Below are 27,573 nucleotides of genomic sequence, written 5' to 3' on the forward strand. Positions count from 1 at the left end.
ACTAAGGCAGAAAGCCCTTTTAAAATTTTGCTGGAACAAGGGAAGATGCGAAAAAACAGATGACTATATGGCAGGGTTGGATGTGAACTACAGTTGGTCTAGCTCTATTCATATTCATTCTACTGGACCTCACTACTTTTATCCCTGTGAGGAAGTTTGGCTTGAGGATAGAGGAGGAGTTGCCTGGCACCTTGCTTCCTAACAGCCCTTTATCCTGGTTTTGGGGTGCAGGATATTTGGAAGAATGTATGAGATCCCAGTGACCCCTACCTCCCCATCTTCAGATGTAGTCACAGCATAGGCTTGGCGGGATCTTGGTGTATGTTTTGCTGCTTTATCCTGAATTCAAATGATTACTTTACATAGACATATAAAAGGCCAGGGGATTCCAAAGAGCAACTAGTACTGGCCAGCAGGTTTGTGACGAGCACAGGAAAGCAGCTGCTGGACAGTCCGGCCTCACTCAAAAAGGACTTGTCTATCTGTGACCAGTTTGTACTTTGTGGTCTGTATTTGTCCATGGCTTTAGAATCTTCTCAAGTCATAGATTTGAAGAGGTTGACAAGTCCATGGATTTCTCATTCCAGCTTTCCATTAACAACTGAGTCTAATAATTATATATGGATTAAAAGGGCAACACAGACAAATAGTGATGGTGTCAAGATGATGGTGGTTTGGGTAAAATTTTCTCCTTCACGACTTAATTGAGATACCATCATTTTAAAAAATGGACAGATAGTCCGCCAGGTGCGGTGGCTCACGTCTGTAATCCCAGCGCTTTGGGAGGCCAAGGCGGGCGGATCACCTGAGGTCAGGAGCTCAAGACCAGCCTGGCCAATATGGTGAAATCCCGTCTATATTAAAAATACAAAAATTAGGCAGGTGTGGTGGTAGACGCATGTAATATCAGCTACTTGGAAGGCTGAGGCAGGAGAATCACTTGAACCCAGGAAGTAGAGGTTGCAGTGAGCCAAGACAGCACCATGGCACTGCAGCCTGGGTGATAAAAGCAAAACTCTGTCTCAAAAAAAGAAATGAACAGATAGCAATACTATCAAATGTTGTCAAGGAGATAACGGCTGAGGAAAGACTACCGCATTTTTGGATACGACTTGTGTTGGAGGAGCTGGGAGAACAACGTGAAGATGTCAGGGTTAGAGTCAGAAAATGCAGGTTCGCCTCCCAGCTTCAACATCGACTGGACTGACAACCTTGTGTAAGTCACTTGAACTTTCTGAGCTATGCTTTCCTGTACTGACAAAGTGGTAATCACAGGGCCTTCCCTGGCTGTCTCTTAGGCCTTTTGTTAAGGGTATACACGTTATAGATGTAACTGTGTACCCTCCAAATTTATAGGTTGAAGTCCTAATTCCCAATATGACTGTATTTAAAGACAGGGTCTATAGGAGGGTAATTAATGTTAAATGAAGTTATAAAGGTAGGGCCCTAATCCTATAGGGTTGGTGTCCTTATGAGGTGAGGCAGAGACACCAGGGAGCTTTCTCTCTGTGCACTCCCAAAGGAAAAGCCATGTGAGGACCCAGTGAGAAGGCTGCCGTCTACAAGCCAGGAAGAGAGACCTCACCAGAAACCAACTCTGATGGCACCTTGATCTTGGGACTTCGAGTCTCTAGAACTGTGAGACCATACATTTCAGTTGTTTAAGTCATCCAGTCCGTGGTATGTTGTTATGGCAACCCAAGCAGACTACCGCGGAGTCCAAAGAGATGAGGTGAGAAAAAAGACGTCAAGTGTCGCACAGAGAAGGAGCTTTCACACAGTGCTGAGGTCGAAGGCCAGGCTGGAGGGGAGCAGGGGAGGTGAAGAGGTGGAGCGGGCACATTCTGACACCCTCTTTGAAACTGGAGAACACAAGAAATGGCACATGAAGTAGCTTAAGGAGATAGCACAACAGAAAGAAGTTTAGTAGGACGGAAGGTCAGGGTCCCTCCCATAAATACAAAAGATGCAGAGATGACCAGCCCATGAAATATTTACAAATAGTATTTACATTGGGTCATCATAAGGTCAAGCTTAGCTCCGTCTCTCAAGAAAAGAGGATTAGACCAAATGTAATTGTCCTTCCAAAATGGATGTTCCCTGATTCTAAAAGCTCTGCATGGATGGAGCTTTCAAGTCTTCCTGTCTGTGACTCGCTGACAGGTGTGAGATAGAACTAACTCATAGCTTCACACAGGAAATATTCCCGTGCTACTAACACAAACTGATTTCACGCCAAGGACATGACTCTAAAGCACAAACACAATGAGGCATGTAGCTAAACTGGCCAAACAGAGGATGGCAGATTGCGCTGTAGCATCTGTAATCTCTCTGCTTCTCCATTCCTAGCTCTGATCTGGATTTCAAGTTCATCCTACTGGTGATTCTTCTCTCTTCTCTTGACACTGTGTATCTCATTGCATAAATGATGTCCCGAGTAAGGCACGGGTAACTGTCTATGCCCCTTCCAGTTCAAATGTCCCCAGGCTCTATGATGCTAAGGGGGCAAAGCTATGACACAAGTAAAGAAAAGTCTTGGAAAAGGTGGCATAGAGGATGCAAGGGGCAGGAAAACGGAAGGGGTAAAACACACATAGCAAAGATGAGAAGGTAAATCCTTGTTTTAAAAAGGCACTAATTCAGGTTCTCCATACCTCCCTGTGCCTATCCAGCGTTACCTAGGGAGGGTACGGGTTCCTGAAGGAAGGGCAAGTATGAGCCACAGAAGGCACACATTTCTACAACCAAACCCATACTCACCCAGCTCTCCTTCACATATCTCAGGTGTTGTGTCCATCACAGCAACACACAACAAACTCAAGTCCACAGCATCTAAGCCTGCTGGGGTGGGGGATGGGAGCAGCTGATGGTAAATGTTTACAGCTTTGGGTAACCAGGTAAGAGAGGAAGTAAGCTCTGATTTGTAGTATTTTCTGGTTTCTGTAGCATAAACACCCCCACTATCGTTGATTTCTAGCTACCAACAAAAACTCACTCCATGGAGTCAGAAAGAGTTGTGTACAATTGGCTCTCAGGGGCACTGGGTGAGCTGACTCCAACACACCCCTGAGAGGAGGGAAACGAGGCCACTAACCAATGCTGAGTGTCTTCCATGCACCACTCACCCTACTAATTTACATTATTATTTCATACATATAAAAAATTCCCTTCTTGTTTTTAAATAATGGGGTTTCAGGTTAAACTCCATTTGCCTTTTGCCAAGCACAGGTGAGTGTATTGGTATAACCAAAGTGGTGCTTGGCTCCAGTGAGACACAAGAATCCCTGATCTGGCTAACGGTGTTACATGAAGGGAGAGGGCCACCTGTCGGGGGACCTCCACTCCTGTGGGCCCACCATCCCAGGCTGCATTTCCTCCACATTTCCCACCTGGGCTTCACGTGTTCATGCTCATGATCATTTATCATGTGTTAGGATGGAGCTGGACACTGGAGATCCCCTCCAACACACACGCAATCCAGAACATGCCGTTCCAGTTCACACACATATATACATCTCCCTAATGGACTCCATGCTAGGGACTGTCTAAGGAATAAAGATGGTACCAACTTGGTCCTGACCTAAAGTCCTTGGTCCTGCCAGGAAACCAGGATCTGAGTATGACACATAGTGAAGCATGATGCTCCATAGGAGAGAACCTTCGGGATTTCAGACTGGAAGACATTATTTCTAGATGAAGACACCATCAGGGAAAACTTCATGGAGGAGGGTGAAGAACATTCCAGTAAATACACCTGACTCTGACCGAGCACAGCACATTCATGCCTTTCTCCAGCTCTTATTTCCTGAGCATCTACTAAAGGTTCCACCCTGTGCCAGGCATCAAAGGAGATTCAAAAATGTCTTTTCCAGATGTCCCCACCTCATATTTAGGTAAAGGCCAAACATTCATCTCAGTCTGGGCAGTGAGTGCTCAAGAAGGATGCAGCAGCGATGCCACAAGCTAGAATCTCTGAGCACTAAGAGTGGGGGTGTGAGGGGAACTAGGGAGTGGATGGAGGAGGAGGGAGCAGGCTAAGGAAATAACTGTGCTAAGGGCTCAGGGTTGCACACATATTCTTATTACACCAGAAGCAAGGAGTCACTGTCTCCCCCAAGACAGGCTACTAAATTCATTACTTAGATTAAAAAAGAAGCGTAAAAATAAATCTCCTAGAACTTACAGGGATATGGGTGTCTGTTTCCTTACAAAATGAGAAGCCCTGCCCTTGCACAAATAATGGCCCATTTTAGTAATACCAGCTTGTAACCTGGACCCGATGCTGAACTCCACAGCATCCACACCTGCCGGCTCCAAGTGTCTCATCTAAACTAAGTCTGTTCTCCTTGTGGAACCCTGCATAAGTCACAACTGTGTGGCAAACAGCCTCTATACTGTCCATCCCATAAGCAGCTTCCTGGCAAAGCTCCTTCTATCATTCATATCCAGAACAAATAGAATTTTAGTGAATTGAATTCTATTAAGTCCATGGCTGTCACGGCTGAAAGAAACTTAAGGAGAGAAAGAAAAGATAAGTTAATGTTTCAGTAACATCCGACTCTTTAAATCTCTCTTCCGAAGTCTGGGGCCTGATTTTTCCCACAATGGTACAAGGAGTGAAGAAACTGGGGGCTGACCTCCCCTGGGGGGGCAAGAGCATAGACTCAGGTCCCTGGAAGAAGAAAATATAACAATAGCTAACACATTGAGCACTCTGCAAATGTCAACAACAACCCTAGGAGGCAGGCATACTATTGTTATCCTGTTTCATAGAAGAGGCACTGAGGCCCAGCGAGGCTAACTGCCTTGTCCTTGCCGTACTGCATGGTAAGTGGTGGAGTTGTGAGTTTAATCCAGGCAGCCCAGTGGTGATCTTCCCGGTACCCTGAGTGGTAGTACATACAACTTTTCTTTAATCAGGCACCTCACCTCTGCTTAGGGGTTAAGAGTCAGACACGCCTAAGCCTGAATATTGGGTCTGCCTGATTAACTGCATGAATTTGACCACATTATTTAACTTCTCTGAGCTTCGGTTTCCTCCTATGTGAAATGGGACTAATCCCTATTCACAGGATTGGTGTGAGAATTACAGGCAATTTAAATGCACTTTACAGTGCCTAGTAACTAGTAAACTGTCAATGCAGGGAATATTAGTGGCAGGAGTCGTGGTGGTTGTGCTTCAGAATCACAGAACGTCAGGTTTTACAAACCCTCTAATTTAATCTGGAATGAATGAATGAGTGAGTGAGTGAATGAATGAATTAATAGACTTGGCCTCAGTGTAACATCTAGCATCTGGTATGGTGCAGGCTACTGGTGGAAAATCATAGAAATCTAGAGTGTTTTGCAAGGTGTATCTGGAACCTCAGATATTCCTGGTGACTCAGTCTAGATTGAGTTTAAATCCCACTTCTGTCACTTAATAATTTTGCTGCATTGGATAAGTTCTTAGGCTTTCTTAGCCTTTGTCTTCTTGTCTGTCAAATGGGATAACAGTGACTGGCAAGTGGTGAGGACACGGGTCAAAGTCTGGAAAAGATTTAGCACAGTACCTGGAATGTCTTTATAGAGTCATTGCTAACCTTCTTAATTTACTTAAAAGTAAAGGGGAGAGGGCAGCAGGGGCTATTCATTAAAGTCTCTGAGTGACCCCACCATTTCTGGTCTATTGTATGTTTAATATAAAGAGTTCTTTTTAAAATCTGGTTGTTGCAAAGAAGGCGAGGGAAGCTCTGGGAGTCTGTGCTGGGCCCCTTCTTCCCCCAGTCCTTCTCTGAGGAAGGAAAAGTTCTTATTTAGAACTCTCCTGCTGTTGGGTTGTAGAAAGGTCTCTCATGCGGGATTCACAGAGGAGGCCATGCAGGGTTGCCCGAAATGAACTCCTTTAATGAATAATATTAAGGTAGCAGTGACATTATTAATTAATGAAATAAGAATGTAATGAAAGATCAAGGAAACAAGGACCGGGAGTGAGTTGGTCAGATGCCTCCTGCTACCTCCTGTCCACTGTCTTCCAACTTCTGCTCCCTGATGTGCCCCTGAGACACTGTCCCAACACTGAGGCTCTGGAAATTCCATGTACACTCTTTCTCCTGGCTTTGTGTTTACAGTCCCTTTGTGTAGAGTCCATGAAGGTTCAGTTACCAACCTCTTCACAAAGAATTGGAAAGGAGGCAAAAAGCTTTCATCGCATTTTATAGGGAAGAATGAGAAACATGAGACCAGAAAGCAAGTAAATTAGGGCCACACAGCCAATGGCATTTGTGTGTCTGGACAGACCCCATCTCCTTGGGGTTGGAGGTGCTGGTAGAAAACTGACTAATTTCTTCCTCAAGTACACATTGTGAAAGTACTGTGATTACTGTAGACTCTTCGAGAAGATAAAGAATTTTTTAACACACAGCTCAAGGCTTCTAGTTAAGGAAACAAGACAAATTCACATGAAACATTAAGTAATAGATTCATTCATTCAGGCAAGCAGGAATAACAGGGACATTTGCAGAGGTTTACCTGGGTGAGGGCTGAGTGGTTCTGAGTAAAACTCTTCCTTTCTCTAAACCTGTTTCCTTCTCTCTAGAGGAGATGAAAGTAATCTCTGCTTCACGGGTTGTTGCATCAATGAGATACTTACATACATATATGAAAGTGATTTGTAAACAGTGGCCGCCTAATCCAATAGACCTTATTATTATTATCAGTGAATGCCTACTTTGTATAGAGCAACATGCGCAGCAGGCAAGGGATGCAGGATTCATCAAGAAAGGCTATTCTAAAAGTGTTTACTAATTACACCCTAATAAAAAGCCTTCCCAAGAGAGCAAGCACCAGAGGAAAGATGCTGACAATAACAGCTCTGAGTTCCAAAGAAGGAAGCTGCCCAGTGTTGGAAGGAAAGGCTGGGCCACAAGGTCGCTCCCCCTTGGTTTCTAGGCAGCTCCACACCACCTGGCTCTGCGACCTTGAGCAATTGGCTGTGCCTCTCTGTGCCTCTGACTTCTCATCTGTAAAATTAGGGGGTTGGATTTAATTATCTGCACAGCTCCTCCCAGCTTGACGGGATGTGATGTATGGTCTATGAGGGGCTGGGCCTTGAAAGCTGAATCAGATTTCAATAGAGGAGTGGGAGCTCATGAATAAAGGCACAGAGACAGAGACAGGAATATGCAGGAGAGAGGGAACAATAAAAAGAGCTGACATTTATTGAGTGCCTAACTTTGGGCCCTATTTTAAGTGCTTTGTGCATATTAACTCATTACATCCTCACAGCAACCCTAGGAGGTAGAAAAATGACCATACCTCTTTTACAGAGGACAAAATGGAAGCACAGGGAGGTTAAGTAGTAACTTGCCCAAGGTCACGCAGCTTCAACACTGCCGGAACTCACTGCTCCAGCCTCAAACCAACCAGGTGGGAGTTCAAGGTTTACATATAAGAGGAGGTGGATGTGTCACGCTAAGGGGTGGGAGTGGGGGTATGTGACCTGAATTCTGATCTTAGTCCTAGCCCTTTCGTTGATTTGTCTGTGACAAATGGATTGCTCAGCTTTCCTGGATCTGTTTTAGCTAGGATAAATTATAAATCACGCTGCATGGTTGGAGTGGGGGACAAGATGGGAGGTGAATAAACAATGTGACTACAAGATGGCATCTTTTTTATCGGCCTCATCTGTGCCTCTGGGCAACAAGGCTCGGCCATGTCTTCTGCCACTTGTCTGTCCAGCCAATTACTTTGTCCCAGTGAAGGGGACTTTCAGGCTGGAAAAACTGAAAGCTTCACAATGAAGAGTCAGAACAGAAAGGGTACTTAAGAATCATCTGTCCAAATTCTTCTCCACCAACATTATACTGACTTGGAAACAGAAGCTCCGGGAATTGAAGTGGCTTGCCCAAGGACTCTTCATTCATTCATTCATTCATTTATACATACATACTAAGCATCACCTATGTATTGTCTGACGCCATATAGATGTAGGGCTGAGCTAAACAAACACAGATTAAACAGAAGTAATAAAGAAAAAAGAGTCCACAGATGGGGAAATGGAGGAAATTCCCAGAACTTAAAGCTGTAGACTTCACTTGGGCCAGAGGACTAGAGGTTGGCTTGTATAGAAATTGTTTAAGCTGAGCTCTTAAGGCTGGATTACCTAATTTTAGAGAAAGCAAGAAATGAAACTAAAAACCAAGTGCTCATGGCCAGTCCTCATCAGGTCTGTGCTAGAATACTAACACTGTATTTCCTCTCGCCATCCAGTGTTTCTCCACAGAGAACAAAGTGCATTATAGATACCCTCTTGGCTCGCCAAACTCCACTGTGTGAGAGGCAGGGAGTCAGACTTATTATTCCTTTATTATCTCCTATTACTGTTTGCTTCCATTTTTCCCAGGGTTTTGAATTTATAAAACTGACAGGAGTTTTGATGTGACCTGGATTATACAAACACCTGCGTGGATGTCGCTGCTGTTTTCTCTCTCAAAGAGAAATGACTGCAAGTGTGTGTGTTTGAAGCAATTTGGTCATTATACCATTTGAGTTTTTCCCTTTTCCCTGGCCTATTTTTAGATTTCTTCTTTCATTTCCCGAGCTCTATTAGAATAAGGTTTTCATTTTAATCACGCTCTCTGGGCAGGCCAAATTTAGGCATAATGAAAACAAAAAGTGTTATGCAAAATGAGACGTTAGAGGAAGCCCAGCCTGGCACGTGCCTCGCATACCCAACCCGCTGGCTGGGAATAGCATGCAGGTTTTCCATGCTGGCCCAACTCTGGAGCCTGAATCTGCAGTGCCTGCTGTTCACCCCCAAAGCAAGGCGGGCCATTAGTGCCCAAAGTATATTCAATTGCATAAGAAATACAGCACCAAGCTTTTCTGTCCCCCGTGCCTCCAGCAGCTCAGTAGCAGATACAGGGTTTGGTTGTGGCTGGCACAGCATGGGGCAGTCCTGGCCACAGCTTTTGCCAAGGGAAATGAGACTGGTCAGGTTCTGGATTGGGTGGGGCTGCAGAGATGTCCTTAGTAATATGCAAATTGATGCCTAGGGCCTTGGTTCTTCTACACTCTAGCTGCACGTGAGAATCACCTGAGGTGCTTTTAAAACATACTTCCTTTGGAAGGCACCCCAGACCAAGTGAATCAGAACCTCTAAGGGTGTAACATAGGCAGAAGGTCTGCTTTTTCTTTAACATCCCTCCACATCCTCCACTCTACCACCACACTTGTGATCCTAAAGTCTAGCCACAGTGGAGAATTGTTCCCAGGAAAAGAAATATGGGGAAAGGGAAGGGACATCTTGTCACTGAAAGTGTAGTTCCTGCCTCTCCCGTCCCTCCACTCAGGATCACCAGGGAGCCTGTTATAAATGAAGAATCTCAGTCTCCAATCAGAACCTATTAAATCCAAATTTGCATTTTTAATGGGATCCCCCAGATCTTTTTTGTTGTTGTTGTTTTTTAGATGGAGTCTCACTCTGTCGCTCAGGCTGGAGTGCAGTGGCTCACTAAACCTCTGCCTCCCGGTTTAAGCAATTCTCCTGCCTCAGCCTCCCAAGTAGCTGGGACTACAGGCACATGCCACCACGCCTGGCTAATTTTTGTATTTTTAGTAGAGATGAAGTTTACTCTATTGGTCAGGCTGGTCTTGAACTCCTGACCTCGTGATTCGCCCATCCCGGCCTCCCGAAGTGCTGGGATTACAAGCATGAGCCACCACGCCCAGCTGAGACATTGTTTTATTCCTGTTTTTTTTCATCCAGGGCTATGTGTAAAGCACTAAGATTGCCTACAAGCCCAGATTCTGCCATCAGTACCTCCTGGGATTGCGCTACTGCTCAATTCACATGGGATACGTCATATAGCTTCTTCATATCTCAGTCTCCTCATCTGTAGAATGAATTATGGCACTTACTTCACAGGATTCTCGTGTGAAGATTAGCTAATACTGCTTGAATCACTGCTGGCTCGTGCGTGTTCTCTGAGTATTATTATTACCATGAGTGGGGTGACTGGGCAATGCCCTGGACTTCTGCTCACCCAGGTGTTTTCACCCCTAAATGCATCCTCCTGTAGTGTAGAGAGAAATTCATTGCCATAAAAAGTTGCTTACAAAATTGATCTTACCAATTGAATGAAAAACACATATGTTGGGGCATTAGGAAATGGTTAAAACAAGTAAACTCAGAACTGTTGCATGTATTTTTTTGTTTTTGTTCTTATTTGCTAAAAGGACATTGTTCTGAACGTTTTAGCTCCTGTGCTAGACCCCTATGGTCAGCAGGTCACTAAAAGATGTTACTGGAAGTGACTGCTTGCCTTCCACCATCCACATTCCCCAATCCATAATCCTACAGCAGTAGAACAGAATAAAATATGTCTTTCTTGGGTTTGGGCCCCAGTGCAGGTGAGGAACAGCCAATTCCCATATTCACTTGGCACAAGAGAGGAAAACAAAACATCTGTCCCTAAGACTGGGGTGCCTTGGGTACCAGTGTGATGGTTTTTAAATACATCCACAAATTCTTTGGCACTCCTCTCTTCAAGAGATGGAGCTTAATTCCTCCCTCTGTGAAAGTGAGCCAGCCTTAGCTACTATCTTCTAATGGATAGAATATGGTATCAGTGACACATGTGACTTCTAGGATGAGGTTACAGAAGGCTTTGCAGCTTCCTCCTTGCTCTTTCTTGGATCGCTTGCTCAGGGAGAACCAGCTGCCATGCCATGAGCTCAGTTGAGCAGCCTTATGGAGAAGTCCACATAGGAAGGAAGTGAGGGCATGCCAATGAGTCATTTTGGAAGCAGATTCTCCAGCTCCATTCAAACCCCCAGATGACTGCAGCCTTGACTAACAGCTTGACTGCAACCTCAGAAAAGACCCTGAGCCAGAACCATCTAGCTAAGGTGTTCCTGGATGTCTAAACTATCCAAACTATAATGTCACAGAAGTTGCTGCATTTTTAAGCCACTGAGTTTTGCGGGAATTTATTATGTTGCAGTAGATAACCAATACATTGGTCTTGCAAACATCAAATAGACGTTTTCTGAAAGCTTGATCAGTGTGCAAAAATGAAAGATAGGGATCCAGCTGAAAAAGCAGCAGGTCCCATGCCATGAGGGAAGATGAAGATTCATAAGATTCTTGTCATCTTAGTACACGTACAAGACTTAGACTTTGGAGCCTGGAAGTGCTGGGTCTGACCCTGGCTTTGCCACTGACTGGTTTGGTGACCTGAGACCCTTAACTAATCTTCCTCTTAGAACAGAAATGATGTATTGTTGGAGAACTAACACGGCACTTGCCAAATGGGACTGGGAGCTCTGGGAGCTGGAGCCACTGCTCCTACAGTGTTCTCTTTTCCCCTCTTCTTCTTCTGTTCCTAACTCTCAGAGCCCTGCAGCCTTTGACCTCAGCACACTTGCCTTGGGGACACATATTGCTCTTGAGGGTTGGGGGTTGTGGGTAGAGCAGAGTGATGCTGTGTGGAGAAGCAGCAGCAGCAAGGGGAGAGCATGCGTATTCTATCTGGAGCTTGCCCGGGTGAGGGCAGGTGTCTGGCTGAAGCCTCCACTAGAGGAGGGGATTGAGAGTACTGCCAAATCAAGTGTCACGGTGGCACTAGGTGAAGGTGGCATCACATGGAACCCACCTTCTGTTTTCCTACCCAGAGGAAAGAGGAAGGTTGTGAGAATAATGGCAAGTGCTCTCTCCACCAAACATCCATCTTCTGCTACCCTCAGTGTTACAGTTTCTAGGGAGGTGATCCTCTGAGTCACAAAGGGGAGACCACTTCTCTCTCAGGCGCTAGCTTGGTTTTACTCTCCTGTGTCCTCTCTGAACCCACACTTATCTCCCCTCCCCGCAAGAATCTACCTCTTGGGAAGGCTTTTGGGGGGAAGGAGATAAGCACCAATCTTGATAAATTTCTGTTGCATAGGAGGTTGAAGGGAAGAGCACCTGAATTTGAGGGCCAAGAGGCTCTCACATCCTGGTGAGAGGGTACAATCCATGAGATTCAGTCCTGTTGCCCTGAGAGGTCCAAGACTAACCCCCACAAATAAGAGTGAAAAAGAAGCTGGTGCCATCTCCACCCCTGGCCACATACCCATGAGGAAGTGCATCTGTAGGGGTTCTGGGGCATTTAATTGCTCCAGACCTCTCTGCTCCTGACATCTTCCTCGCATTAAGAGGAAGACCACTGGAATGCATTTCACCAATTGAATTCTCCTGGCCTCCCTCAGCTGTTCCCATTCCTCAAGCCTAGGGGAAGAGAAGGGAAACTCAATCTTCCTGCCTGCCAGCCATGATTAAGTACAAAATCAATCTTGTCTGCACTGCCCTTCCCACTGTTGCCTTCCTGAAGATGAGTACAGACTGGGGATTTGGGATTGAAGGGCCACTCCGAGGTAGCTATTGCACACATTGTCGGGATATTCCTTCTGGTCTGTTAGGAAAGGCAAAGGACCTCAGGAGGCTCTCTCAGGCCCTGTATGCTTAGCTTCTAAATCTGAAATCAGGCCTTCTTCTGCAGAAAGGGATAATAAGATGTCTGGAACTTATATTGTCCTTTTCTCTAAAGAATCCAAAGGATTTTATGCACATTTATCCAATAATCCAGTAAAATCAGCTCTCAAGTCCCAATGTCACCTAATTCAGTGGAGGGAGGGGTCAAAAGGCAGAATAGTGAATAATCTAAGGTCTCCACCCTGCCACCTACCTAAGGGGGAGATGTGAAATTCAAAGGCCTTGGTTCCCAACCTGGTTGGTCTTATACCACTACTTAGCATCTGCTGGCAGTTTACCAGCCTAGAGAACTAAAGTCCCAGGGTACATAGGCAGAGGAGAGACAAAGGCAGAACCAGTTCTCAGGTGGGAGGAGGATAGAGGAAGTGGGAAACTCATGTGGCCAAGTCTGAATTCTGCCCATTTGCTCAGGGAGCGTCACTGTAGCTCCATGTATAGTCAAAGTCACATGCTTCTTGGCTCCTAGGTTGCCTCATTTTAGCCAGCAGTGGCTTTGATCAGTGGCTAATGCCCATCCCTGTTCTCTAGGAATTGGGTTATGTGTAAAAATTTGCCTGGAGCAAGGCCCTCAGCCTCTCTGAGCCTCAGTGAGGCTCCTCACTTATAAATCAACAAAAAGATTCCTTCTACCTCCTGAAAGCCTGCAAGTCAACAAATATGAACTCCTTGGGGATGCAGTAAGGGAATCAGGAGAATTATTGCAATAGGCAGTGGGAGAACTGGATTGTAGTCCTAGCCCATTAGCTGGCTGTGTGATTTTCAACAAAGCACTGGACTTCTCACAGCCTTGGTTTCCTCACCTATCAAGTGAGGCTGTTGGTTATATCCTCCCTGAAGATTCTCTCAGTTCTGGGTTTTATTTCTGAATTCAATAATTCTACATGGAGGGAGATATAATACAAAGAGACTGTTCCAGACTTTGACCCCCTTCTCTGCTGATATGGTTTGGCGGTGTCCCCACCCAAACCTCATCTTAAACTCCCACATGTTGTGGGAGGGACCCAGTGGGAGGTAACTGAATCATGGGGCTAAGTCTGTCCCATGCTGTTCTCATGATAGTGAATAAGTCTCATGATAGTGAATAAGTCTCATGAGCTGATGGTTTTATAATATGAGTTCCCCTGCACAAATTCTTTTTTTGCCTGCTGCCACCCATGTAAGACATGACTTGCTTCTCCTTGCCTTCTGCCATGATTGTGAGGCCTCCCCAGCCACATGGAACTTTAAGTCCTTTAATCTTCTTTCTTTTCTAAATTGCCCAGTCTCAGATATGTCTTTATCAGCAGCATGAAAACAGACTAATAAATTGGTACCAGTAGAGTGGGGTGCTGCTGAAAAGATACCCAAAAATTTGGAAGCAACTTTGGAACTGGGTAACAGGCAGAGGTTGGAAGTTTGGAGGGCTCAGAGGAAGACAGGAAAATGTGGGAAAGTTTGGAACCTCTTAAAGACTGTTGAATTGCTTTGACCAAAATGCTGATAATGATATGGGCAATGAAATCCAGGCTGAGGGGGTCTCAGATGGAGATGAGGAACTTGTTGGAACTGCAGCAAAAGTGACTCTTGTTTTAGCAAAGAGATTGATGGCATTTTGCCCCGCCCTAGAGACCTGTAGAACCTTCAACTTGAGAGAGATGATTTATGGTATCTGGCAGAAGAAATTTCTAAGCAGCAAAGCATTCAAAAGTTGACTTGGGTGCTGTTAAAAGCATTCAGTTTTATAAGGAAGCAGAACATAAAAGTTCAGAAAATTTGCAGCCTGACAATGCAATAGAAAAGAAAATCCCTTTTTCTGAGGAGAAATTCAAGCCAGCTGCAGAAATTGGCATAAATAACAAGGAACTGAATGTTAATCTCCAAGACAATGAGGGAAAATGTCTCCAGGGCATGTCAGAGGTCTTCATGGCAGCCCCTCCCATTACAGGCCCAGAGGCCAAGCAGGAAAACATGGTTTAGTGGGTTGGGCCCAGGGTCCCGTGCTGTGTGCAGTCTAGGGACTTGGTGCCCTGCATCTCAGTCACTCTAGCCATGACTAACAGGGGCCAAGGTTCAGCTCGGGCCATGACTTCAGAGAGTGGAAGCCCCAAACCTTGGCAGCTTCCATGTAGTTTTGCTCCTGCAAGTGCACAGAAGTCAAGAATTGAGGTTTTGGAAACCTCCGCCTAGATTTCAGAAGATGTATGGAAATGCCTGGATGCAGGGCACAAGTTTGCCGCAGGGGCAGGGCCCTCATGGGAACCTCTGCCAGGGCAGTACAGAAGGGAAATGTGAGGTTAGAGCCCCCACACAGAATCCCTACTAGGGAACCGCCTAGTGGAGCTGTGAGAAGAGGGCCACCATCCTCCAGACCCCAGAATGGTAGATCCACTGACAGCTTGCACCATGTGTCTGGAAAAGCCACAGGTACTCAATGCCATGAAGGCAGCTGGAAGGGGACCCTGCAAAGCCACAGGGGAAGAGCTGCCCAAGGCTTTGGGAGCATACTTCTTGCATCAGTGTGACCTGGATGTGACATACAGAGTCAAAGGAAATTATTTTGGAGCTTTAAGATTTGACTGCCTGGCTGGATTTTTGAACTTGCATGGGGCCTGTAGCCCCTTTGTTTTGGCCATTTCTCCCATTTGGAATGGCTGTATTTACCCAATGCCTGTACCCCCCTTGTATCTAGGAAGTAACTACTTGCTTTTGATTTTACAGGCTCATAGGCGGAAGGGACTTGCCTTGTCTCAGATGAGATGTTGAACTGTGGACTTCTGAGTTAATGCTGAAATAAATTAAGATTTTGGGGTATGGTTGGGAAGGCATGATTGGTTTTGAAATGTGAAGACTTGAGATTTGGGAGGGGCTGGTGATGGAATTATATGGTTTGGCTGTGTCCCCACCCAAATCTCATCTTGAATTTCCATGTCTTATAGGAGGGACCTGGTGGAAGGAATTAAATCATGGGAGCAAGTCTTTCCCGTGCTGTCCTTATGATAGTGAATAAGGCTCATGAGATCTGATGGTTTTATAAAGAGGAGTTCCCCTGCACAAGTTCTCTTTCTTTGCTGCCATCCATGTAAGATGTGACTTTCTCCTCCTTGCCTTCCACCATGATTTTGAGGCCTCCCCAGCCGCATGGAACTTTAAGTCCATTAAACTTCTTTCTTTTGTAAATTGCCCAGTCTCAGGTATGTCTTTATCAGCAGCATGAAAATGGACTAATACATCTGCTTCATCTCTTCATCTGTCCATCCATTCATTCACCATATATGTATTAAGTGCCTGTTATGTGATCAGATTCCCTGTTAGGCTCTGGGCCATAACAACAAGCAAGATGACTATGGTTTGGTCCATGTCTTAATGAATTTACAATCAAGGAGGAGAGGCAGAGAAGTAAATAAATATCACAGTGTGTGTAAAGAGCCTGAGGAATGAGAGACCTTGATATGTTCAAGGAATGGAAAGAAAGACAACAGGGTTAGGCCATGCATGCAAGGCAGGGAATGCAGGCAGGTGAAGTTGGAGGGTAGAGCGGAGGGAGATTTCAGGGCTTCATACTCCAAATTAAGGATGAAGTTTTCTAAAGGAATCCTAGGGAAATCATTGAGTGATTTTAGGCATGGTTGTAATAGAATTAAGTTTTTGTCTTGAAAAGATCATTTTGTGCTTTAAGAAAAACCATTGTGTACCAAGGATTGGACAGATGAAGGTAAAAGAAACTAAGAGACCTGTGCAGCGGTCCAGGCAGAGGTCATCTGAACTTGTACTGGGATGGAGATGGAGAAACAATCAAAACAACAAAAAGGGCAATTGGATGTTTACGTGGTAGAACAGAACAGAGTGGTAGGTCAGAACAGAGTGACGACGGAAAGATGTTCTAAAGGCTGTGGTAGCATGACTGACGATGCCAGGTAACCCATGACCTGGTCTTGTGACTCACTGAATGCTAAACCAAACGAGGTAAGTTTTTCCTAAACAACTGCTCTCCTGGGGCTCTTTCAGGTGACCAGGTGTCCATCTGCAACCGTCCTTCCCTGTGGTGTCCCTCCCCACCCCAGTAGCTCTGCCATAGCCTGCTGTTCTATAGGAAGGACACATAGACCTGATTTCTGAAATCTCTTTGAAGCCAGCCTCTCCATCTGGGGTAGTAGAAATCCAACCGCAAAACCCCCAATTATTACAGAAAAAGAAAGAGCGCCTGTGATTTTATGACTTTTTTTTGTTTGTTTGTGAAAAATCAAGCAAAAACAGGAAATATGTCTGTAGTTTTTGGCACTTGGGCTTGATCTATCATGGGCTTTGATATATCACCATGACAAAATTCTCCAATGGAAATCATCAAAATATTCTGAGTTACTACAGACAGCATCACCAGTTGGAAAAATGAAAAGAAAAAAAAAAAGACAATCTTAGGTCTTTACCAGTCTCTCTCCCTCTCTCTCTCCCTCTCTGTCTGTCTTATGTGTCAGGGTTTAGCATTCACATACTCAGTCAGTCTTATACAAGCCTCATGCAATATTAAAATGTTTATGCAACCCTTTCTGTGCTTGAAGCAGCAGCAAATGTTCTTAGTGTGCAAGGAATGAGGAGAATAATGTTCTTACACTTCCCAGGAGAAAGTCCAACAACAGAGCAAAGTCTGCCTGCCCTCCATGATTAATCAGAGCAATAAATCAGATCTCCCTTTCTCCAGCTATCTTCCACCACTCCTTGGGGCCCCCAGGCATTGGTTGAGTACTAAAAAGAGAGCATCATGTGGTTTATTTGCCGTAAGGAACAAATTTGGACGGGCACTCAGACTTTTTATCTAAGCTCATGGCTATAATTCTCCAGGCATATGCCATGTCAGTATTAGTCAGATGCCAAACTTTAAACCCATTTAAGGGGCATGTTAATGGTGCAGCATTTCAGAAAGGTTTGCCTTCAGCTGCTGTACCCTTACAAAAGATTGATTTCCAAATATATGAACCTAAATCCAAGTGTTAGAGACTCACAGAGAAATCGGTCTCAATCCGGCATCTTTCAACCAATGATCATAAGACATTTGACGGAGTAACTATTGCTAGAGGGAAAAGAGAGGCTTAAAGACATCAAGTAATGGTCTCAGAACAGCACACAGATCAGAGGCAGCTCTGGGAGCATGGCTTTCCAAGCCCAGAAAAATTAGAATATCAGAGCTGGAAATAAAGGCCTTTAAGATTATTTTATAGAGGAGAAATCAAGGTCCAGCGAGACTAAGGAATTTGCTCAAGATCCCTAATTTTTGGCCCACTGTCTAATGCAAAACCTCATTGACCTTCAAAGACATCAGACATTTCCAGCAACATTTGTTTCCTGCGGCTCACTGTCATGATGTGATGTCCACTACATGCACAGGTCTTTACTTCTGAGCTGCTACCAAATTATGAGCTCTTCGCAGATTTTACATATTAGAGATGCTGCTTTCTGGTTATTTCTCCTACTTAGTCCAATCTGTTTAGTGAGCTTTGTTGGCCAAAGGCAGGGTCATGATATTAACTGGTAGGCTCAAACCCTATGTGAGGTGATTCTACTCCTACTCAGAAACTGATTCCATAGCCCAAGACTACTACTGGCTTTGCAACGAGACTTAGAATGAAGGATGAAGATGGTTAAACCAATGCAGCTCTATTCTTTGTGCCTGCTAGACCCGAGTTTGTAGATTATAGTATCTCTCTCAAGGCTGGGGATTTGGATGGGATGCAGTCTCTGGGAGGTTGTTTGTAAGAGCAAAGAATGAGACTTCCCTTACACTCCGTCCTACTGCAGGATGCCTAAGACTATTACCAACCAAGTTTATGTATACTTTAGGCTTATCATATGAGATGTTTAAAGGACCAAATTATTTAGAATCAGACTATAGGTCTGCATTTGTAGGAATGAGGTGGGTTCACTACTAAGAACATTTTCACCTAAGAAGGGAGGTAAATTATTCATCAAATTAATTCTTAGTGAACAGTGAACCTATCCTAAAACTATGGAGTTCTGCTGTTAGAAAAATCGCAGGTCACCAATGCAAGACTGTCTCTGATTCTCTGAAGTACAGTGCCCCAAGCTATGGATGTATGTATCTATTTCTCAGCCTATATGGCCCTAATCTGTGAAGCGGTCTCTATACTGGACTTTGATTTCTCTTTTGAGTAGCTACACAGCAAACCCTATGGGCTGATGGGAGCACAGAAGCTGTCAGCCTCTGGGTGAACATTTGAGATTTCTATTAAGTTGATGCCATAATTTGCTGTCTCTCCGCAAGGTTTTGCTCTCCAATCTGGGCATCGTTCATCACTCCCCTGGCAAACTTAAGTGGCATGGAGCCACTGGCTGCCGAGAAGTTTAACGTTGACTTGGCTCTGGCTTGCTGAAGACAGAGTGTTTGTGTAGTGGATGTTTTAGTGAAGCTCTTGGCTGTAAATACTTTCAGGAAAACTTGTTTTCAATTATTTATTTCAACTCTGTGAACAAATACACCCTTTGTCCTTCACAAGGATACCAAAGGCAAAGAGTTATTTTCCCTTCCAATTGAATTAATCATTGCAGGGGAATAATTATTCCTGATCTTCAAAAAGTAGGGTTGTTGCTAATGTAATCTAGAAGAAAAATCATTGGTCAATTTCCAGGACCTGGGCATAGCCCAGTATTCCCCACTGACCACCAACATCTTTCCAGCGCTAGAATGCAGGAAGACCCTACTGAGGAAGTAGATCTGGGGCTTTCAAAAGATACTTCAGGTAAGAGAAGCCCTATTGATGCAAAGTCTTTAATCCCATCCAGGGCTCCTAAAACCCTTGCTATTCACAGTGATTCAGTGCCAATTGCACCAGCATTACATGAAAACCTGTTAGAAATGCAGAGTCCATTGGGCATAGTAGCTCATACCTGTAATCCCAGTGACTTGGGAGGCTGAGGGAAGAGAACTGCTTGAGGTCAGAAGCTGAAGACCAGCCTGAAAAACACAGCAAGACCCTGTCTCTAAAAAAGTTTTTTTAAAAAAAGCTTAGCCATGCATGTGCCTATAGTCCCAGCTACTTGGGAGGCTGAGGTGGAAGGATCACTTGAGCCCCGGAGTACAAGGCTGCATTGAGGCATGATTGTGCCACTGCACTCTAGCCTGGGCAACAGAGCGAGACCCTGACTCGAATTAGAAGGAGGAAGGAGGAAGAAAGAAGAAAGAAGAAGGAAGAAGGAAGAAGGAGGAGGAGGAGGAGGAGGAGGAAGGAGAAGGAGCAGGAGCAGGAGAAGGAGAAGGAGAAGAAGAAAGAAGAAAGAAGAAGAAATAATGCAGAGTGCTAGGACTTATCTCTGACCTCCCTGAATCAGAATCTGGGTTTTCATTAGATTCCTAGGAGTTCTGGATATATACTAAAGTTTGAGAAGCACGCTTTAAGAGCTTCTCTCTATGCCCTTAAGTACAATGACTCCGCTACAGGCTAAACTCTTAGTTCCTGATCAGCTCCTCTCCTGTTTTTACTGTGTGTCCTGTGTCTCATCCTGACCTAGCTCCAACTCTGTTGACCCAAATCAGTGTATATATTTTGGCTTCTTATTTTGTCATCACTCTAATTTACAATGTTTACAGCACAAGTCTTGCCAATGCAACACCTTCTCAAGGTTCAACACCTAATAGTTAGCCTTGGGAGTTGACAGAAATCACTTAACCTGTCTAGGCTATAGTTTCTCCAGATGCTAAATGACGATATACATATGTTTCACTCTCTATGGAACACACATGCCAGGAGGACAAATGAGGTCATTCATATTTAATAGCTCTCATTCTTATAGATCGAGTACAAGACATTATTTGTGAGCATCTGTCTGGGTTAATGGCCAATATCTCCGGAATAGGCTAACCATTTTCACTGCATGCTTAATTCTGAAAATGTTAGAAAAATAGGGATTTCACAATGCTCTCCAACTGGATATGGTCTTATCATTCAAAGATGTCAGTATACTGAATACATTTTATGAAGAAACTCTAGCAACAGGAAAGGAATCTTGAGTAAGGGGTGAGTCTTCACCATGACACTGGGAGTTGAGGTTCCCTGTATGTACAGTCATCTCAGTGGAAACTGACAAACAAGAAACAGTAATACAAGGTATCTCAACATCATGGAGAAACTGGGGTGAAATTCAAGATGTCCAGACGCCAATTCTACATAACTTTGGACTAATGAAAAGAAAGCAGGAGGTGGAGAACCCAGAAAGCAGATATATGGGGCAAGCAGGTTGCAATTTCCAAAAGTTGGGTGTGGGGTCCCATCACACAGGTCATTGCTAGGAGGTCTCATGAACACAGAAGCAGAGCCAGAGCCTGATGTGTCACAACTAGGCAGCTGAGGTGAAGTGAAAAGGAAAGGGTAGGTCTTTCAAAGGGGCAAACCAAGGCACAACAACCAAAAGTTCAAAATTCATTACCTTTGGGGGAAGAGAGATATGTACAGTGCACATGAGAGTGAGTGCATGTGCACACAGGGCTACACAAATGCCCTTCATTTCTGTCATGCCTCTTCTCACTATGCATGTGGGTGTTCTGCCCAGAGATCTAAAGTTTCTGAACACAGCTACTTGTAGTCAGTAGGGAAGCTAAAGCCCTTGTTTCTTCAGCATACTGGGCAAACCACAGACCATTGTGCCTACTTCTGAATACTCACATTTATCCATCCACTCATTTATCCATCCAGCCTACAAAAACTTAGGGAGCACCTACTATGTGCCAGGCTCTGAGTGAGGCAGTGCCCATCTTCATGGGTCTCAAAATCTAGTGGGCATGAATCAAGTGAGAATAGAAATAAATGTTCAATTTTCACTTCACCGTGAGAGCATGTAAAGGAATGGATGCAGTCAGGAAGTACAAGCAGCTTGCTTCCTGAGAAAGCAGAAGTTGAGCTGGGCTCTAAAGTATATGCAGGGACTGACGGGGTAAAGAGAGGGAGGAAGAGGACTTTCAACAGAGGCAGGGGCATGGAAAGAAAGACAGCCAAGAGAGGTGAGTGTGGGCAGGTGCACAGCCCAGAGAGCACCTGAGGTTGGGAAGTGGAGTCACACTACAGAATACAGAGAGGGCTGTCAGGGGACGAGACCTCTGGACTCGTCACATAGAGTCCTGGGAGGAAACTGAGCATCAGGCCCCTCTTCTCCTCTCCTCTGTTGGAATCTCTCCAGGTATCAGGCTGAAAGAACGATGAAAAGGCAGCTCTGCTCTGCATCTCGTGTCTCTATTTTCCTTCACCACCCCTCACGGCACCTGTGCGAGGAGCAAGTCCACATCAATAATGCAGCAGCCTGCGGGCTTGGCCCTGAACCTGTAAGACACTGCACAAAAAAGGAAATCTGCCTGTTTTCAGGTCTATCTTTGGACATGATCATCTCTCATGCTCTAAAGTGTGAATTTTCACTAGCTGGGTTGCAGAAATCAGTCATTTATTTTCCATATCCTGAGCTTTCTAAAAAAGATGAGAGAAATCCAGTAGCAAGAATCCTTCAGTGCCCAGAATCATCGTTGCCTTTTATGAAGCACTTAGCAGGTACTAGGCACTGGGCACATTCTTCACAGGCATTGTTTCATTTCATCCTCACAATATTGCATGTTCCAGGCATTTTAGCTCTCATTTTACAAATGAGGAAACTGAGGCTCACAGATGTAAAATTTACCCAAGGTGACACAGTTCATAGGCAGTAGATTCAGGACTGGAGCCTAGGTCTACCCTGTATCTCCTTGAAAGCATCTCAAGCATGCACTCCTTCCTTGAAAAATTACAAACACATCTCACAACCTCCAGTTCTAGACCCCTTTGATGCCATTGTCCTCGGAAGCTTAGTTACATGATTACTTGAGATCTCTTACAGACTTTGACATTAGCAGTATCAACTGCACTCCTCAGCCCAACCCAGCCTTCATTATCTCAAGCCAGGAAGCACAGTTTAATCCTGCAAAAGCAATAGGACACATGGTTGGGCAGACAAAATGGGGTAATACAAAAGCTCTCTGTAAACTGCAAAGGTATATAAAATATGATTCAACTCATCCTAAGTCATAAGTCAGGAGTATGAGATGCCAAAATGTTAGTTAAATTAATATGACCAGCAAGGCCACACATCTGGTAAGGCCAAAACCACTGACTTCTCAGCCAGTGATGTTTGGGGAAAATGTGAGAAGAATGCTTCTTTCTGCCTGGGAGCTCTAATCATACAATATGTTTAGTGTCTGCATGATACTCACCCAATTAGAAAAAAGTAAAAAATTCAGCTGAGTTAGCCAGGTTTCGTGGGCTTGACACAATGCCAAGTAGCCAGTCTCATCAATTTTCTCAACTGATTTGACGGGTTATTTTGGTATATGGGTTGACAGAGCTGGAGGCAGAAAATTCTAGGGGAAGTACCAATTCTAAACAATTAGGACAAGGAAAGTAAGTAGGGTAGGAGCAAACAGCAAAGATTTTTCCAAGTTCTTAGTAAAGTTTGCTTAGGCATCAGCTATAATGCCAATATAATAGACATTTCAGTAGCTTAAAATTCAAGATGAAGGCCAAGGTGGGTGGATCACGAGGTCAAGAGATCGAGACCATCCTGGTCAACATGGTGAAACCCTGTCTCTACTAAAAATACAAAAATTAACTGGGCATGGTGGTGCGCACCTGCAGTCCCAGCTACTCGGTAGGCTGAGGCAGGAGAATGCTTGAACCCAGGAGGCGGAGGTTGCGGTGAGCCGAGATCGTGCCATTGCACTCCAGCCTGGGTAACAAGAGCAAAACTCTGTCTCAAAACAACAACAACAACAACAACAACAACAACAAAATTCAAGATGGAAAACTGAGATTGCAACAGGAAATACTTTGTCCAGAAACGGCAACAAACAAAAGCAGTGTGACTATAGAGGGGAGACCACAAAAATAGGAGGAAAAGAAAATGAGGGGTACGATTCTGTACTCTCTAATTGGCAGTTGGTCCCAAACCACTTTACCGCAGCGACCTGAGAAATCTTTCCACATTAGTCACACAAAAACACATGAAGACCAGAGTTTCCTGATCTGCCTTCAGCACTAGAAATACCACCTTCACTTCAAATCATGGCAGGCAAAATTCCATTCACTTTACCTTTCAAAAGAGCACAAAGGCAGTGTAACTCATTCAGAGCTCGTGGTAAAGAAAATTGCCGCATTAGACAAGCTCACCAGAGCCTTGCAATCTAAGCCAAATAAAAAGGCAGCAGTCACTCAGGCTGAGCTGGTGAGTGGGTAAATCAAGTGGTGACAAAGAAACAAGCCATTTTGACCCATGTCTTTTTGTGCAGCAAAAGGTCTGAGTACCCTGCTGGCCAGCTAGCAAATAATACAAGAATTGAAGGCAAATTTTGATGTTCTTTTTTTGCTCTAAGCTGATTTAGAGGCTGAGAATGTAAAAGTTTTGGGGTAAAATTCAGTGGCCATACTATAGAGATAAATTGACAGTTAAGACATAATGACATAAGAGGGGAAATGAATTTCCATCTGGGAGTACTACAACCACCAGCATTTCTACCCTCAAATAACACTGACATGCATTTCTTCCATGCCATTCTTCCAAGAGACAAGAAATGATGTGTCTTCCCATTTTACAGAACTGAAAAATGAAGATACAGAGCGTTTCCTTTCTCCCCTGTGATCACAATAGTATACCATGCTGGTGCTTCATCTAGATGATCATGTATCTCCTTCTACAGATTCCCCATGCACCACTCTCCCCTCCCCAATCCAGACTGTGTATATATATAAGAAAGTCTATGATATGGTTTGCCTGTGTCCCCATCAAAATCTCATCTTGAATTGTAGCTAGCATAATTCCCACGTGTTGTTGGAGGGACCCAATGGGAGATAATTGAGTCGTGCAGGCAGTATCCCCCATATTGTTCTCATGGTAGTAAGTCTCAAGATATGATGATTTTATAAGGGGAAACCCTCTTTGTTTGGCTCACATTCTCTCTTGTCTGCCTCCATGTGAGACGTGCCTTTCACCTTCTGCCATGATTGTGAGGCCTCCCCAGCCATGTGGAACTGTGAGTCCATTAAACCTCTTTTTCTTTATAAATTACCCAGTCTTGGATATGTCTTTATCGGCAGTGTGAAAATGGACTAATACAGTCCAACTCACTTGCCTTGAGTTGAGACTACACCGAGGCAAAACTTTCATTCCATAGCTCCCCTGCATATCATGCTGCAACATAACAAATGAGGAGGTTTTGCCTGAGATCATTCCTCAACTTAGCTTCTTCCCTTCTCCATCCTGCTTCCTGCACTCCCTTAGCAGTATCCCCAGGGAGCACTTCTTTTAATAAGTCCCTTGTATACTAATTCTCATTTCAGGGTTCTGCTTCCAGGGAACCAACCTAAGACAGTCAAAATAACAAATTTTACCAAAGTTATCTGTATCACTCAGGATAAGCTAAATTACATTGTGAAAATATACAACACTCAAAAACTGCAGTGGTTTTACATAACAGAGAACTACTTCTTGTTCACACTACCTGGCCATTGAAAGTAGAGAGGGGCTCTATGCTCACCTTTGTCACTCAGAGACCCAGGCTGACCAAGTCACCATTTTTAAAACTGCTAGTCACCATGAAAAAATAAAGAGAGACTGGAATGCTCATGTCAGCAGTAAGTGTTCACTCAGAATTGACATACACCACTTCCGCTCACAAATCCCTGGCCAGAACTAATTTTGTGGCCCTGTCCAACTAAAAAAGAGTCTGCCCTGCCAATTACAAGAAAGTATAATACCACCTTAGGCCCAGAATAGGGAAGAACTTCACTAATGACTACTGCAGTAAATTAGAGCTTAGAGCCCTAATCTGTCACCTCCTTGTGAAATACGCTTTGGTTTTCATGAATATCAATTTAGCTCTAAATCTATTTACATTCTACTAGAGATTACATGGTTGGTTGGAGAAACCAGGAGCTGAAAAATGTTGCTGTTATTACAGTTTCACCATGGGTTTGTAATACGGAGCTCCTAGGTAATCCATGGTCAATGCTACAGTTCTTCCATACACAAAATGAACTGACAGCACTACTTTACGTGGTCTTTCACTTTGGTCAGAATAAAATAACTGGCACAGAAATATGTGTCCTAGTACAAACATTTTTGAAACTAAAAAAAAAAAAATTCATATTAAATAACTGTTTTCAAACACTGGACAGCAGGTAGTAAAAGACTATGATCCCTGATCTCACCATGAACAGAGACATACTCCTGAACTTTTGATAGAGAGGTATTATAAACAAGAAGTAGTCCTCTATTGTTCTAAACCACTGAGATTTTGAGAGTTGTATGTTTCACAGTATAACTTAGCCTATCATGAATTATACAGGTAATTTTCTGCAGGGAAACAGATAAGGTGAGCCACGGAAGTGACCCAGTTTTCTATCTGAAGGCACTTGTTGGAGTGTGGCATCACAAGAGAAAGCCAAAACATGATCTTGCTGAGACCAGGGGAGAGATATCGGGGTTCAAAGCTACTGATATGCCTGGAATTTGTAGGATATGGCACCAGAAGGAAAGGACCTGTGCAAACAAAGATATCTACTAATGTGCATAGGCATTCCCTTGAGTCCTTGGCTGAATACTGTGCTGCATATGTGCAGTACAAGACTCCACAGAGCCAGGGAAATAATACCTACTAGAGAAAGAAAAATTACCAGAAGATAATTGCTCCAATAACTGTAAGAAATTGTTCTCCAATCTACTGGAGATGGCACAAGACTGTGGAGAATCCTCAATAAATTCACAGAAGCTCCAGAAAGTCCATCCTTAGGAGTAAGCCTAAACTAGCTCTAGGTTAAAGACTACTTCAGATCATCTCTTTAAAAACTTACAAACAAGCCTCAAAAGGACTAAATTAATTCACAAATAAAGTGTCTGTCAGAACAAAATTCAACTATTTATTAAGGAAGACAATAAAACCCAGGCAGTCAATAATGTAACATCACTAATGTCTAGCATGCAATCAAAAAGTATCAGATAGGCAAAGAAGCAAGAAAATGTGACTTATTTCCAGAAGAAAAGCCAATCAATAGAAACAAATCAGAAATGATAGAGAAGAATTGATTAGCATTCATTTAAATGACTTTAAAATAGGTATTGTAAATATGTTCATATATTTAAGGTAAAATATGAATTTAATGAAGAAATAAAGAAGGAATTACAATGGAGAGAAATGGTAAGCAAAAAATTTTAAAAAGAATCCATCTGCAATTCTAGAACAGAGAAATATAATATCTAAAATGAAAAGTTCACTGGATGGGCTTAACAACAGAGGGCCTTGCAGAAGAAAAGATCAGTGACCTTGAAGAGCTGTCATAGGAACTATCAAAACTAAAAAAAAAGAAAAATTTTAAAAAGGGAAAAAAAAAGGAACAGGGCCACAGTGATCTGTGGGAAAATATTAAGCAGTGTAACGTACATGAAATTAGCCTAAGTAAAAGAGAGTCAAAAAGTTAGATCAGAAAAAAATATTTTTGAAAATGGTGTCGATTATTTCCCCCAAAATTTGACAGAAATTACAAACCTACAGATCTAAGAAGCTTAGTGAAACCCACGCATGATACATACAAAGACAGCTCTACCAGGGCACATCATAATCAAATTGTTAAAACTAATGATAGAAAAATAAAAGATTTATATAAAATGTTTATAGCAACTCTATTCATAATAGCTACAAATTGGAAATAATCCAGATGTCCATCAACAGGAGAATGCACAACTAATGGAATAACCATACCATAGAATACTATAAATAAAAAGAAACCACTGACGAAGTCAACAACGTGTACGAATCTTTCAGATGTTATAAGTGAAAGAAGCTGGACACACAAAAGCACATACTGTGCCATTTCACAAATATGAAGTTTTAGAACAGAAAAAGGGAACCTATGAGTGAAATGAATAACAGTGATTGCCTTTGTAGAGGAGATTACTGGGAAGGGGTGTGAGGGATCCTTCTGTGATGACAGAAATATTGTATAGCTCAATAGGGAAGAGGATTATACAGGTGCATGCAGTTATTAAAACATCCCACTGGACACAAATGA

General features: G+C 43.6%; 1 protein-coding gene across 1 annotated transcript in view; it reads right to left on the reverse strand.

Moving 5' to 3' along the window:
• Positions 1-27,573, reverse strand: part of ALK (ALK receptor tyrosine kinase) — a 756,557-nt gene that overhangs the window by 637,169 nt on the left and 91,815 nt on the right. The window lies entirely within an intron of this gene.

This window comes from Sapajus apella, unplaced genomic scaffold (genome assembly GCF_009761245.1).
Source record: "Sapajus apella isolate SASKATOON/1434 unplaced genomic scaffold, GSC_monkey_1.0 scaffold44, whole genome shotgun sequence".
Classification (NCBI taxonomy): Eukaryota; Metazoa; Chordata; class Mammalia; order Primates; family Cebidae; genus Sapajus; species Sapajus apella.